This window comes from Magallana gigas, chromosome 4, assembly GCF_963853765.1.
Source record: "Magallana gigas chromosome 4, xbMagGiga1.1, whole genome shotgun sequence".
NCBI classification, from domain to species: domain Eukaryota; kingdom Metazoa; phylum Mollusca; class Bivalvia; order Ostreida; family Ostreidae; genus Magallana; species Magallana gigas.
The window spans coordinates 54,655,249-54,667,664 of NC_088856.1; the positions used below are offsets into that span (position 1 = coordinate 54,655,249).

The window sequence follows — 12,416 nt, forward strand, 5'->3', positions numbered from 1 at the left end:
GAATGTTCAGTATTTTGATTCTGTACTTTGTGGCTTTTAATATCTTCCAGCACATCTAAACTAAAAGGTTTGCAAGTTTTGGCATCAGATCTCCAATTGTAACTGCTTTTACCCGTATTATTGTCTGAAACACTGGCAGTGTTTTGCGATGACCCAGTTGGAGCTGTGTGTTCCTTTAATGCTGGATTTTCTATTACTGATTCATAATGCCCACCCCCAGCCCGTGTCCAAACCAAATGAATAATATTACCTGAGTTGTGAAAATTGTGTTCTAAAGTATTAACCACTGGATTTTGAGAATCCCCTCCTATAGTTACAAGTATGTTCAAATTTAACACTCTTGATAAAGCTAGTATGGATTCCTGCCCAGCAAATGTTCCTAATTGTCTTAAATTATTTAGATACCTGGTAGTTTCTGTGTCAGTCATGGGTAATCCATTTTCTCCATACAAATAAAACCTAAAGTCATCTAAGTTTTCCTGGATATGATTCACAGCCAATTCTCTCAATGCATAATGATGGTCTTCAGTGCCATATAAACCAAAACTAACAGAACGAAACAAACAGTTACCATCTCCCTGAATATGGGCCCTATACAAACCGTACTGATGCAAATATTCATCCTGTTGAATTACTTGCATTTGGTGTTCATCAACATTTTGAAGTTCTATTGTCTGAGTTTTACTTATTTCATGCAAAATGTTTTCTGTTGACTGAAGTTCCTAAGAAAATAGAAAGTAATCAAAATAAATATGATGCATCAAAAAAACCATTTGTAAACAACAAAAGAAATTTGAAACATTTGATTCACTTTTGTTCAAATAAGAAAAGTTTTTTGTTGAAGATAAAATGGTGGAATTTTCTATGTAATTTTCATACCATGAATTAACAAGACATTATAAGTTAATTTAAATCATATAAATGAGAGAAAAAAAAATTATAAGGCATAATAATTATAATAAATATATACTTTGTTTTTGTACTTCAAACAAAAATAGATTAGTTTGTTAATTTAAGGCAGTGACAAATATGCTATAATCCATTAGTCATACAAAAAGCCATTCAACTCTGGCAGTGATGGGAATTGAACCCATGTCTTAGACTGTCCATACACTACCTGTCCTGATGTTAGTTTGGTGCAGCAAAATATTATATTATGTTAGAAAGTTGCAAAGAATTTGGTAAGCAAAGTGTAAGCAAGACAAGGCAAGAAAAGGAAGTGATATAAAGTAGGCTAGTGCTTTAAACTTTATTAATGTATGCAGGGATTAATCTAGGGCATATTTTCAGCCTATATTCAGTACCCCCCCCCCCCCCCCAAAAAAAATGAGAAGATTTCCCCTAAATCTCCTCTTTTCCCCATTTGATAAGTAAATATTCTCCCTTTACTATATAAAAAGCTCATATATTATTGTTTTTCTTTTTATTGTGCTTATAGCTACTCCAAATGGGGTTAAATATGTAAGTTATGTGAGCATTTGAATTGTGTGAGCATTTTATGTTCTGTTAAAGGTCATAAAATGTTAAAATTCAATTACAGCCAGGTGGCTTTGGCCCTCTGGTCCCCTGAACAGGACTCTAACCCCAGACTGATTTTCCCAAAATCTCCAGAGAGGGTAGTTTTCCCCAAAACCTAGATTAATCACTGGTATGACTGATTTTACACCATCAATCTATAAGTATTTTTTAAGATAAACAAAGCACCGTGAGTTCCAAGTAAAATGTGCATAAAAGTGATAAAAGGGTGCAAGATAAATACATCTAAATATTGTTATTTCTATATATCAAGTGTTAATGTACAAAAAGAAAGCAGAAGACAAATAAGCAAGATAGAGTTATATATAATTATGGGGATCAAACCCAAATCTTCTTCTTCATAATCCTGCAATAATTTCAAACATCTTCATAAAAGTTACTATTCCAATCTTATCAAATCTTATCAGCAACATATTTGTTGTTCAATCACAAAAACATAACAAGAGTTACATGGGCCAAATTACTCACCTAAGCAATTATAAAATCAGTTTTATGGAGTCATATAAAAATATATGAACAATGTAGTAAAATAATCATGAATACAAAAGATTTCTTTATGTTAAATACTGAGTCCCTTTTGTAACAGGGTGATTTCATAGCCATATCACAAATATTGGACATTGCAGTTCTCAATAAGATCTTAAACATATCGAGAGACAAATAAGCCTTGACGGTCACCTGAGTACCATAGCCCATACACAAACTTGTCGAGGGGTCTCATATATGCATTTAATTAATTCTCAATCTGGAGTAGAAAAATTATAATATCGTAATGTTGACCACCTCCCTGCCTAAAATCTTTCAAAATGGACTATGAAATCTATCATTTTAGCAAAAAACTTCAAGATCATAATAGAGTGCATGACCTGATATTGAAAAGGTGCAAGACTCTGATAGAAAATAATTTTCTCATATTTGTTAACTTTCAAGATAGGTTTTATGTGTTTATGTTTTCACAGATAAACTAAAACAAGGTGGCTAGTAGACATGTTTTATTTAAAAAAAAAAACAACCTCCCATCCCCCATCCCCAGGGGCAGACAGAAACTTTCCTTGTGGGCATTTACAAAAAGAAACAGCTTTAAAAGGTATAATATGTTACTCACTTTAGCTTTTGAACATTCAACCTTCACGAACACTCATACCATCTTGCATTTATACCCAAATCATTTTACATGTACTGCTTATCAGTGATTTTGGTTATCCAATTATTACTTTACTACTAACAATTCTATTTGTTTATTTAGAAGGTTCAAAAATGGTTTTTGTTTCAAATAATAAAAGTACCTGCATAACTCCTTTGATCATACAACTTCTTAATTACATTTATACATCAGAACCACCCTCCACTGGATTAGACAAGTTTTACTGTAAATGCTGCTATGGGTTAAATACATTTAATGCATGCCCAGTGTGAATTATTATTTGTTTAAAATTGAAATGTAATTATTTACAATTATGAAATAAAAAAAGTTTACTTTGACAACAACATTGCACAAATTTTGATCAAAAAAGCCCAGGTGAGCTAAGTTACATCACTCCAAATTTGCCAGCATTTAAGTACCAAAAATATCCATTATTTTTTAAAATTCACAAACAAGTAACATAACTTGGGACAGTTTATCCTCTTTTATGAACTGCTCCAGTTTTGAAAGCATAAATTGACCCTTGTTATGTTATCAAGTATAACAAAGGTAGACATTAGATTCTTACCTTTAATGCAATTATGTACTTGGGTGAATATATGCATCAAGTACTGTAGACTTATAATAGACTAAAAAGTAATACATGTATTTTTTAAAAATATTTTTCGACACTTACTCCCTTATTACGACTACTTACTTGTAACTGGGCATCTGTCAATAAAGGTGGCAAAAGGTTTTCCTGTAACAAATAATTAAATATTTAAGGTGTGATAAAATGACCACTGCATTTACCTCAGTGTTAATTTTCCTTCTAATTATTAGCTTATATTCATTTAAGGAATGAAAGGCTAAATGAGTTTTCTTTTGACACCACAAACATTGAACACTGTCACAAAATTCACACTTGTTGATGTTACAGTTGCTGTTCCATTAATTGGATGTAACTGTCAAGATGTAACAGGACTTTTGAAGTATAAATCACATTTACAGACATGGCAAGACATTTAAAAATATTAATTCATATTAATGTATAGTAGTACATGTATTAGTATACCCAGTGTCTGGACTTTACCTGAGACAGGAATGGCAGATGCAGATCTTCACCAATGCAGTGGACAGGAGTCAAGAGAGCAATCTGTTAATTATTAACCAGCAAGAGTAACAATACAGGACTTTTTTTTTCACTTACAAATTGACTGCAATTTAAAAAATAGCAGGAGATAACAGGTATTGATACTATATACAAATAACATGGATTGAGACTATATATACTAATATTTTGAAACAGGAATAAAGAAATAAAACCATAAACCATCCTTCAAGCCCCTGAGATGGCTCAATTCTCCATCCTCTATTTAATTTGCTGTTTTGGTTTGGTGGGTTTTTTTATCACACTTATGCTATGTAGGAACATTATTTTCAACCAGACACATATAAATTTTAGTAAGGTTCTGCGCTAATTCTGGTAATAGCCATTAAACCTAATAAATTTCACCTCACAAGTTTTTGTTTCATCTAAATAATGTGTGCTGTTCTAATAAGATACATGCGTGACATATAAACAACAAAAAATGTTTACAAATATTCTTTCTTCCCTCTTACCATAGTCCAATGGAACAGACTGCCGGACAGTGTTGTCGCACTTTCAGATGTTGATCATTTCAAACTGGAGGTGGGCAAATTGAACCACCTCAGGCCTTAATTTTGCAAAAGTGCTTTTATGCCTTTTAGTTGTAGATACTATTTATCTTATCTTTTATCTTCACTAAAATGTAATAATATTACTATCCCCTTTTCATCCTGTTGAAATCTTACTTTACTCACTTCTATTATTCTTTTAACAAGCAGCGCACCCTACTCAGAGTACTCAGAATTGAGGGCGAGTAGTATCGAGAGATAGATAGAGATAAATAATAAATAAATAATAATTATATAGCTCATGAAAAAGCTATAGATATACTCGTTTGTAAAATCAACAAAAGAATATAATCCAATATAGTAAATCACTGAAATAGATTTGAATTTATGTATTCTAAAATATAATTTTAATCAATCACAAAGTAATCAAACAACTTAAGTTTTTTCTTCAATATTTTTTTTTGTACATGCCCATGTACCGGAGATATGGCAAAATAAATATTCCTTAGCTATAATGAAAAAATAAATCAATAGTTTCAAAGAAACAGATAAATATTTTTCTGTTTTAATAACTAATTACAATTAAATGACACTTGATTAAAATTGAACCTACCAAGAAGAAAAAACCTTCAAGATTCATTTCAGTTCGTCTACCCGCCATGTTGAAACGAAGTGAAAGAAGAGAAAGCGGAAGTCTGAGTGCGCATGCGCAACTGTGTAGCAGGGAGCTGCCGAAAGTTGAATCTCATACAGTCAATGTTACCTCTAAAGTTCACCTCAGTACACTTTCAATCAAAAATAATCGTGTGACGTCACAAACGTTTACACATTGATCCGATATATTTTTTCGGAGTCAGTAAATTTTGACCCACAATTCATAGTACCAATGGTTTCCAACCTCACGTTCCAACATCACGTTCTCCCGAGAATCAAAGTAAAACCTTTGAAAAGTTTATAAGATGTGTAATTTTAAGAACATCATGCTTTTTAAGTAAATAAAACAGTATACTTCGCATACTTTTATTTCTCAGGGGAGTTTTAAAGAGTAAGACGACACTTAACCAACGTCAGCTTTGACGTCACAATAAGCACTGATAAGGGGAAATTACTCTAATTGAAGTTATTGTAAATCTGCTGAAATGACCAAAATCCTCTTAAAATCTTGCAAAGGCTAAGATAAAGAACAGCTGACGAATAAGGACATTTCTTCAGATACAGGAAACGGTTGTAAATTGCACTAATTTGGATGAATGCTCACAAATATTTTATTCACTATAATTACGGTAATTTCCTGAAACGTAACGTTATACGTAGCAGCGCCTTTTTTTAAAGGGGGTGGGTGGGTGGATGGCAGCCTCATCCAAAAAATCTTTGCAAGCAAAAAGAAAAATAAATCATGAAAATTCTAATCCTTCAGCTCTTTAGAAGTTCAATGGTTTCTTTATTTTCACTTCCATTTATTACATGGGGGGGGGGGGGGGGGGGGGGGGCAACACCATGTTCTTTTAACATGATAAGCAAATATTTTTAAGCGTAAATTAAAAATAAAATTAAACATGTATAAATTGACGAAAATGAAAAAAATTTTAGCATGGGGGGAGCTCTATGATGAGTCAAGTTTTATATGTAAGTTTAAGAATAAATGTCTACTGCAAAAAAAAGGGGGAAATCAATCAATCAATCATAATCACAATCACTTTAAAAGAGGAGATGCAGTGCAATGAATATCTATATATTAAAATCTTTATTATTTAACAACATTGTATCTGAGATTAAACTATTGTTCTACATATAAATAAATAAATAAATTAAATCAAGTCTTATAAACTATGAATAATGAAAATTTACTGAAAAATAGGTATGTTTTATTTTTTGGCATTCAAATTTCACGTTGTTAATTTTATTTTAATATTTATTATAATTCATTGTTTGATCACATGCTGTGCTCGCCCCAACGGTCGCACCGTAAAACATATTAAAGATTCAGTCTTCTTAATACATTCTTACATGTGTACAGTAACAAATTTTAAATGATTGCTTTTTCTCTCGTGATTCACATTAACATTTTGGAAATTGCTTAATTCAATTTTTAAGATTTATAAACAAAATGTTATAAGCATCACTTCCATGTGTATTCGCCTATTTGTGGCAATTGTAAAGTCTCCTAAACAAAGCAGTGACATCATTAGGCTAGGATCACATGGATCAAATACTACTGTATAACATATGAATTAGGGATGAGGATCTCAGATCTCAGAAGTTAACAAAATATAGTGTATCATATCATTTCCTATTTCATAAAGGCGGGGGGGGGGGGAGGGGAGGGGGGGTTTAAAGACAACACCTGGGGGTCATTAATGTACTTTACACCATTTGATGCATCATAATGACATTAGAAGATATTTTGTATTTTCCTGTTTCGTAGGGTCAGAACAGTCCCATAAGGTCATGACCTACATTGTATTTGATGCATTATAATACATTAAGACAGAAATACTCCTTCCTTCCTATTATAACTCATATAAAAATGATAAGTATAAGTGTCTACACCTAGTCCTACTTACATGTAATACACAAATTTAATAAGAAATTGTTTATACAGGGTCAATATGGGGTCAACTCAATAGTGCATGCAGTCTGACAAATGAAAAAAAATAACTTTTGCAACTAAAATGACAGAAACTTTACAAATGCGATAGGATAGGTAACGATGATAAGCTTATTTAAGGTATTCGATGTATATATAATGTAGGGATATTGAACAATTTTGAATCATTTTAAAATAGTTAAATATTTATTGCTAGATAACTATGAAAGTGAAATGAAACAAATTCACATGCCAAACAACATATAAGAAGCCAGTCATTTTGCACCTTAAAATTTTTTTAAGAGTTATCTCCCCTTGATGGAAAACGGAAAATTTTAATTTTGTCAAAATATCTGAGGTAAATGATTCATTTTATTTCATATTTCAATAGAAAGAAAGTTTATGCATGTATTAACCAAAAGAGTTTGACAATTTATAAGTTACTTTTTACAATATCTTAATAAAACATACCTTGCCCATAGACTTCAATGCAAAATTCAAGGTTTAATTTATTAGTTAGTCGGACCATAATTAAAATTTCAAAAATTCCTTTGGTGGAGTATTTTTATTTGATAACAGCTTCAAAATGATATCATGATTAAGAATATCCGACCGTTCATTTATTAGGTGCAAAATGTGGTCGTTATACATCGAATACGATAGGTAACGATGATAAGCTTATTTAAATATTAAAAGATGATGATACAGTATGCTGTCAAAGGGAGATCACATTTAGAAAGTGAAAGTAGAACTTATAATATATTACAGTGAGGTCGCCTTTATCGAATCACTAAGTAAATTCGCGTTGATAGTACGTAACCAAGCCCGAGTTAAATTCATAATACAACATTGTTTTATTGTACCATACTTGACTCATAACATCATATATTTCTTTCCCAACAACCAATGATTAAAAAAAAATTATCGCTGTATTTTGATGAACGATGTTTTCTCCTTTAGCGGATCATTTTCTCCATTACCGAATCACGTGATATACAGCTGATTAGTTTTTGTTAGGGACAGTGTCGAAATATTTTTTTTAAGTTTTAATATGCTTTAAAGCATGAATAAGCAAAATGGAAATGCTAATATTTTGTTTCATTTTGAGTTAAGTGTTCATTCTATTGAAACCGACAATTCATGAAAAAATAACAATGAATTCAAAGGTAAAAAAAATGACTGCATGATTTGTAAACTTTGATCCACCAATTTATTAAAAATCAATTAGTTTTTAGTCATTGTAAGTCATCAATATTGTCATCAATATTGTATATGTATGCTGGCATCTCATTATATTGTGCTACTGCTACTACATGTATTATGCTTACCTAAATTGGTCAAAATCATAATGATAATCCAATTAAAACACAGTAATGAATTCCTTTAGCTGATCTTAATTAATCCTTTTCTGCATACGGAAAACACAGACATGTATGTATGGGTGTTGCTAAAACGCGGAACGGAAAACGGAACGGAAAGCGGAACGGAATGGAAAATATCATCACGTTTATCGCTTAAAAAGGGTATAGACTGGCCAGAAACGATTTACTTTGTATCTTTTATTTATATCTAATGAATGATTATCAACATGTTGTTATCTTATTAATATTCATATGAATGTCTATCAATTATAGCATTGTATTCATTCGGCTTTAGTTGAGTACGGAAACGGAAAAATCAAATGTATACGAATTGTGAAACATTAACATGATTAAACGAGCAAATTAGCTATAACTTTTTACTCATTTTTCTTATATATGGTATTGCTGGCATATCAGCGTAACGTACGCAGTTGGTAAAAGCGTTTTATGCGTGTTTTGAGTATTTTTATATTTCAAATACTAGTATGATGTACATGTATATACTTACATCAAAATTGAATTTTCGGTGTTCAAGACGATCTTTTATCATTCAGACGATACAGTATCATTGAGATGGAAGAACAAAAAAAACCGTAGGACTGACGACATTAAAAATTAAAATACAGTAAACATTAAAATACCCGGTAATTCGTGAAACTAGTAATTTGTGAAACTAGTATTTTTAGCAATGCAATTTTGTTTACGTTTGCATTACTATAGTCTGTCCCGAGTTTTTGCTTCCACCACTTTTTGCTTGTTATTTCAATAACAGTAAATACCTTTGTGCTCAAACTACGATCAACCACTTATATGAAAAATGTTCAGATTATCTGTTTTGAAACGCCCCCTCTACCGCTTCAGGTTTCAATACACATCCAAAAATTGAAAGTCTACGGAGAATTTGCATTGCATCAGCCATTAATAAGCCCGGATGATAATGTTAAAAAATTGCACGATGTATTCCGAGTGTATTCCGAATGGAGGAAATATGTAAACATTTCCCATTACAAATCTCCGTAAGAAAATTGTTTTCGTTCCTGTGAAATTTTATGAATGAAAAGGGACAATTGTTCAATGAAGATATCTGTTGAAATGCAAAACCCCGTAGACTTCTTTATTTTTAGCCGTGTATTTATACCAGCTGATAAGCTAGAGAGGACGTTTTAAAGAAAGAATAATGAGAATGTTTAATGCTTCTAAAAGAGAATTGCTTGAACCCAGAGGTATATATAAATATACAGCAAAAAGTGAATCGTGGATATTTTGGGACAGAATATTGTGGTCAATGCATGTACTGTTAATTTTGAGGAAATAAATATTCTTGAATAAATAATCTAATATTGCTAATCTTTCAAAAAAAATTAAAAAGGTACATAAAGTATATCGTTTTAGCATGATTAACAAATCTATGAGGGAAATAACATTAGATAAGATTTTCCGTTTTCCCTTCCGTTCCGCTTTCCGTTCCGTTTTCCGTTCCGCGTTTTAGCAACACCCATGTATATATACACGTGAACCCATCTAATCAAAGAGCTGGGTGAAACTAGTACCCGCTAATGAGACATGCAGACCTGTGTTGTGTACGTAACTTCAGACAAAGATCAGTCATTTGTAACATGCATGTATTTTTATGACCTATTCCTCAAATCCACTTGCACTATTTTATTAGTTAAATAACAGCTATAAGGTGGTGCAGGACACCTGCATATTGTGATGTACATGTATACTTTCTCTTGAGATAAACAATAAAGTATATTAAAATTGATTAAATATTTACCCCCCAAATAATGTTACCTAACATTGAAGCGCAATGGGTTTGAGCGTTTACATGTCTGTAAGAGCATTGGGGTCCAAGTTCTACCCCAAATTGCACATAAAGTGCTGCTCATGTCACGATGTGTATTATCATATGGGAAGGGATGTCATCCTTCAGTTATGAAAATTATAAATTTTAATTGTATTACCGGAGCTTGCATATAGCCTTCATTTTTAATTAAACTGGTACAAAACAGTGTTATTTAGGGGCAAACACATGGTGCGGGTATTACTGTCTAATGACAGCATCTAGTTGTTCAATGAAGATATCTTTGATATATTCCCTTTCATCGATTTCAACTGTACTTCTTTCACAGGTATGTGTATTTTTATTAAAAATCATCAAAAATTGATGGAAGCAATAACTTGAGACAGACTATAGCCATATATGAAAACATATGTCGTTTAAAATGTCTGTAAAAAACCTTTGGTGTCGTCTTGGAGTGTACAGTAAACAGTGGCCGCGTCTACACACGAGGAGTTGGCCTGACTCCAAGCCGTGCCGTACACACACGTCATGTTCAGCAGGTACCCGTGGACACACACCTGGTACATGGTACAATCGCTAGGGTGCGGGCTGAAGCTCCCGTGGCTGCAACCTTTGGTTAGAAGGCATTTAATCTTGATGTTGCAATAAATCGTTATGTCGTAATTTGCGTTTTGGTGAAAACAAAATTATAAATTGTTATATATTTGTTGGTGGTAAATCAAATGTTGTAATTTACGTGAAAATGTTTATTTTCTTTCCTACTTATAATTTATATAAATTGTTTTGTTAAATAGATCGACATGCGCATGGTCTGAACTTGCTGGTGTAATGAAGATAAAACACCAATGATTTCGAAATTTCATTTATACTGGTAATCTAATTGCATCTAGAATCAATAGATAGTATTAAACTTGATTTTATTTGACTGATATATTGCTAATGCATGCTGAATTTAAAAGAAAATATAACAAAAATGTTTTAAAGTTTTATACTAAAGACTGCCTTGCTAGAAATGTTTCGTTTTCTGAATATATATACGTATCCAATGCAAGTATTGCGGTTATACTTCGGTTTATTCACAACAACATGCATGTAATATTTCCTTGATGACCTTTACCATACCTTTTGTTTGTCCTTCCACAGAGCAGATTAAGCCAATGGTAAGGACGCACGCTACCAGCACAAACTTCATCTCTCCGTCACTGAACATCATACTCAATTTGTATCAAATCTAAACTCACGCGGGGTTTTTATACTGAGAGTGTTCGATCAGCAATTCACTCGTAACACGTGTTTATCAAAATTTTATGTAAACTATCAGTGTGAGGAATATATGACTTAGAAATTTTACAATTGTACAACATATTAACCTAAGTATGTGTAAATACAGTTCTTTAGATTCGAGAACCTCAATAAATTAGTGCATATCATTGGTAGATGTTTGAACAGCTATGGACGTCAATAAATTGGTACATATCACTGACAGGTGCTTCCGTGTAAACAGTTTGGATGTGCACAGATGTAGATATACTGTTCTGATGACATCATAAACTGTATTGGCCAATATATCCCTGTTGGTAATATTTTCATATACCATGAATTCTGCTAAATGTGTATATAATCTTCACTCGTCAATGTATGATTACAAAATTATGGTTAAAAATGCATGACTTTATCATCTGTTAATTTTTACTTTACATGTAGCTTTGGATATTTATCATTTTAATATCGCAAGAGAGATAATAAACAAGAAAAAAATGTAATAAAAACCAATGATAATCAGCTAAATTATCCAGTTTATCAAATTGTCATACATTCTACTAGTAAGTATTTTCCAGGTAGCAAAACATTTGAAGTCTGATGAAAACAACTGTAGAAAGCCAGGCACATACAAACAATGGAACTCAGTATGATGAATATGTCGAGGGCGCAATGATGGTACGTATATTAATTTTAATGATTCAGTGTGATGAGTATAATTAATGTTTTCAATGTATTTGTGTTTATATTAATCAAGCAGGGTAAATCAGGGTTAGCTGATATAGATCTGGCTCCGAGTATGATAGATCTCATGGGAGGGGGGGGGGGGGGGGTGTCCCGAGGGATATATATGTTTGCTGTTATGTTTGAGGGTTATCTACGTTTGCGCTGAAAGAGGGGGGGGGGGGGGGGGTCAAGGCATGTTTGGTACTTTTACTATGGAGACATATTTTTTTTTCTAGTGGAGCTCTGATTTAGTCCCCTATAGAAATGCACACGTGTTTGTTGTTTGTTTAATTCATAGATGCAGGCACCTGTCTATCTTCCATATAACAAATCAACCAAGATTGATTGCATTGATTCCAT

General features: G+C 32.3%; 1 protein-coding gene and 2 long non-coding RNA genes across 5 annotated transcripts in view; all 3 read right to left on the bottom strand.

The window, feature by feature from the left end:
• Positions 1 to 11,343, bottom strand: part of LOC117680614 (uncharacterized) — a 31,782-nt gene extending 20,439 nt beyond the window's left edge. The window contains exons 1-2 of the long non-coding RNA XR_010713424.1: positions 11,193 to 11,343; positions 10,507 to 10,680 (exon numbers count right to left, since the gene is read on the bottom strand). This is a non-coding gene — a long non-coding RNA (uncharacterized lncRNA). The remainder of the gene's footprint in view (positions 1 to 10,506; positions 10,681 to 11,192) is intronic.
• Positions 1 to 12,416, bottom strand: part of LOC136269742 (ankyrin repeat domain-containing protein 16-like) — a 97,884-nt gene that overhangs the window by 53,464 nt on the left and 32,004 nt on the right. The gene's annotated exons all lie outside the window — the stretch shown is intronic.
• Positions 3,305 to 5,063, bottom strand: LOC109617776 (uncharacterized). The gene is made up of 3 exons (XR_004601293.2): positions 4,932 to 5,063; positions 3,753 to 3,815; positions 3,305 to 3,419 (listed from the first exon to the last, which is right to left on the bottom strand). It is a non-coding gene; the product is annotated as an uncharacterized lncRNA (long non-coding RNA).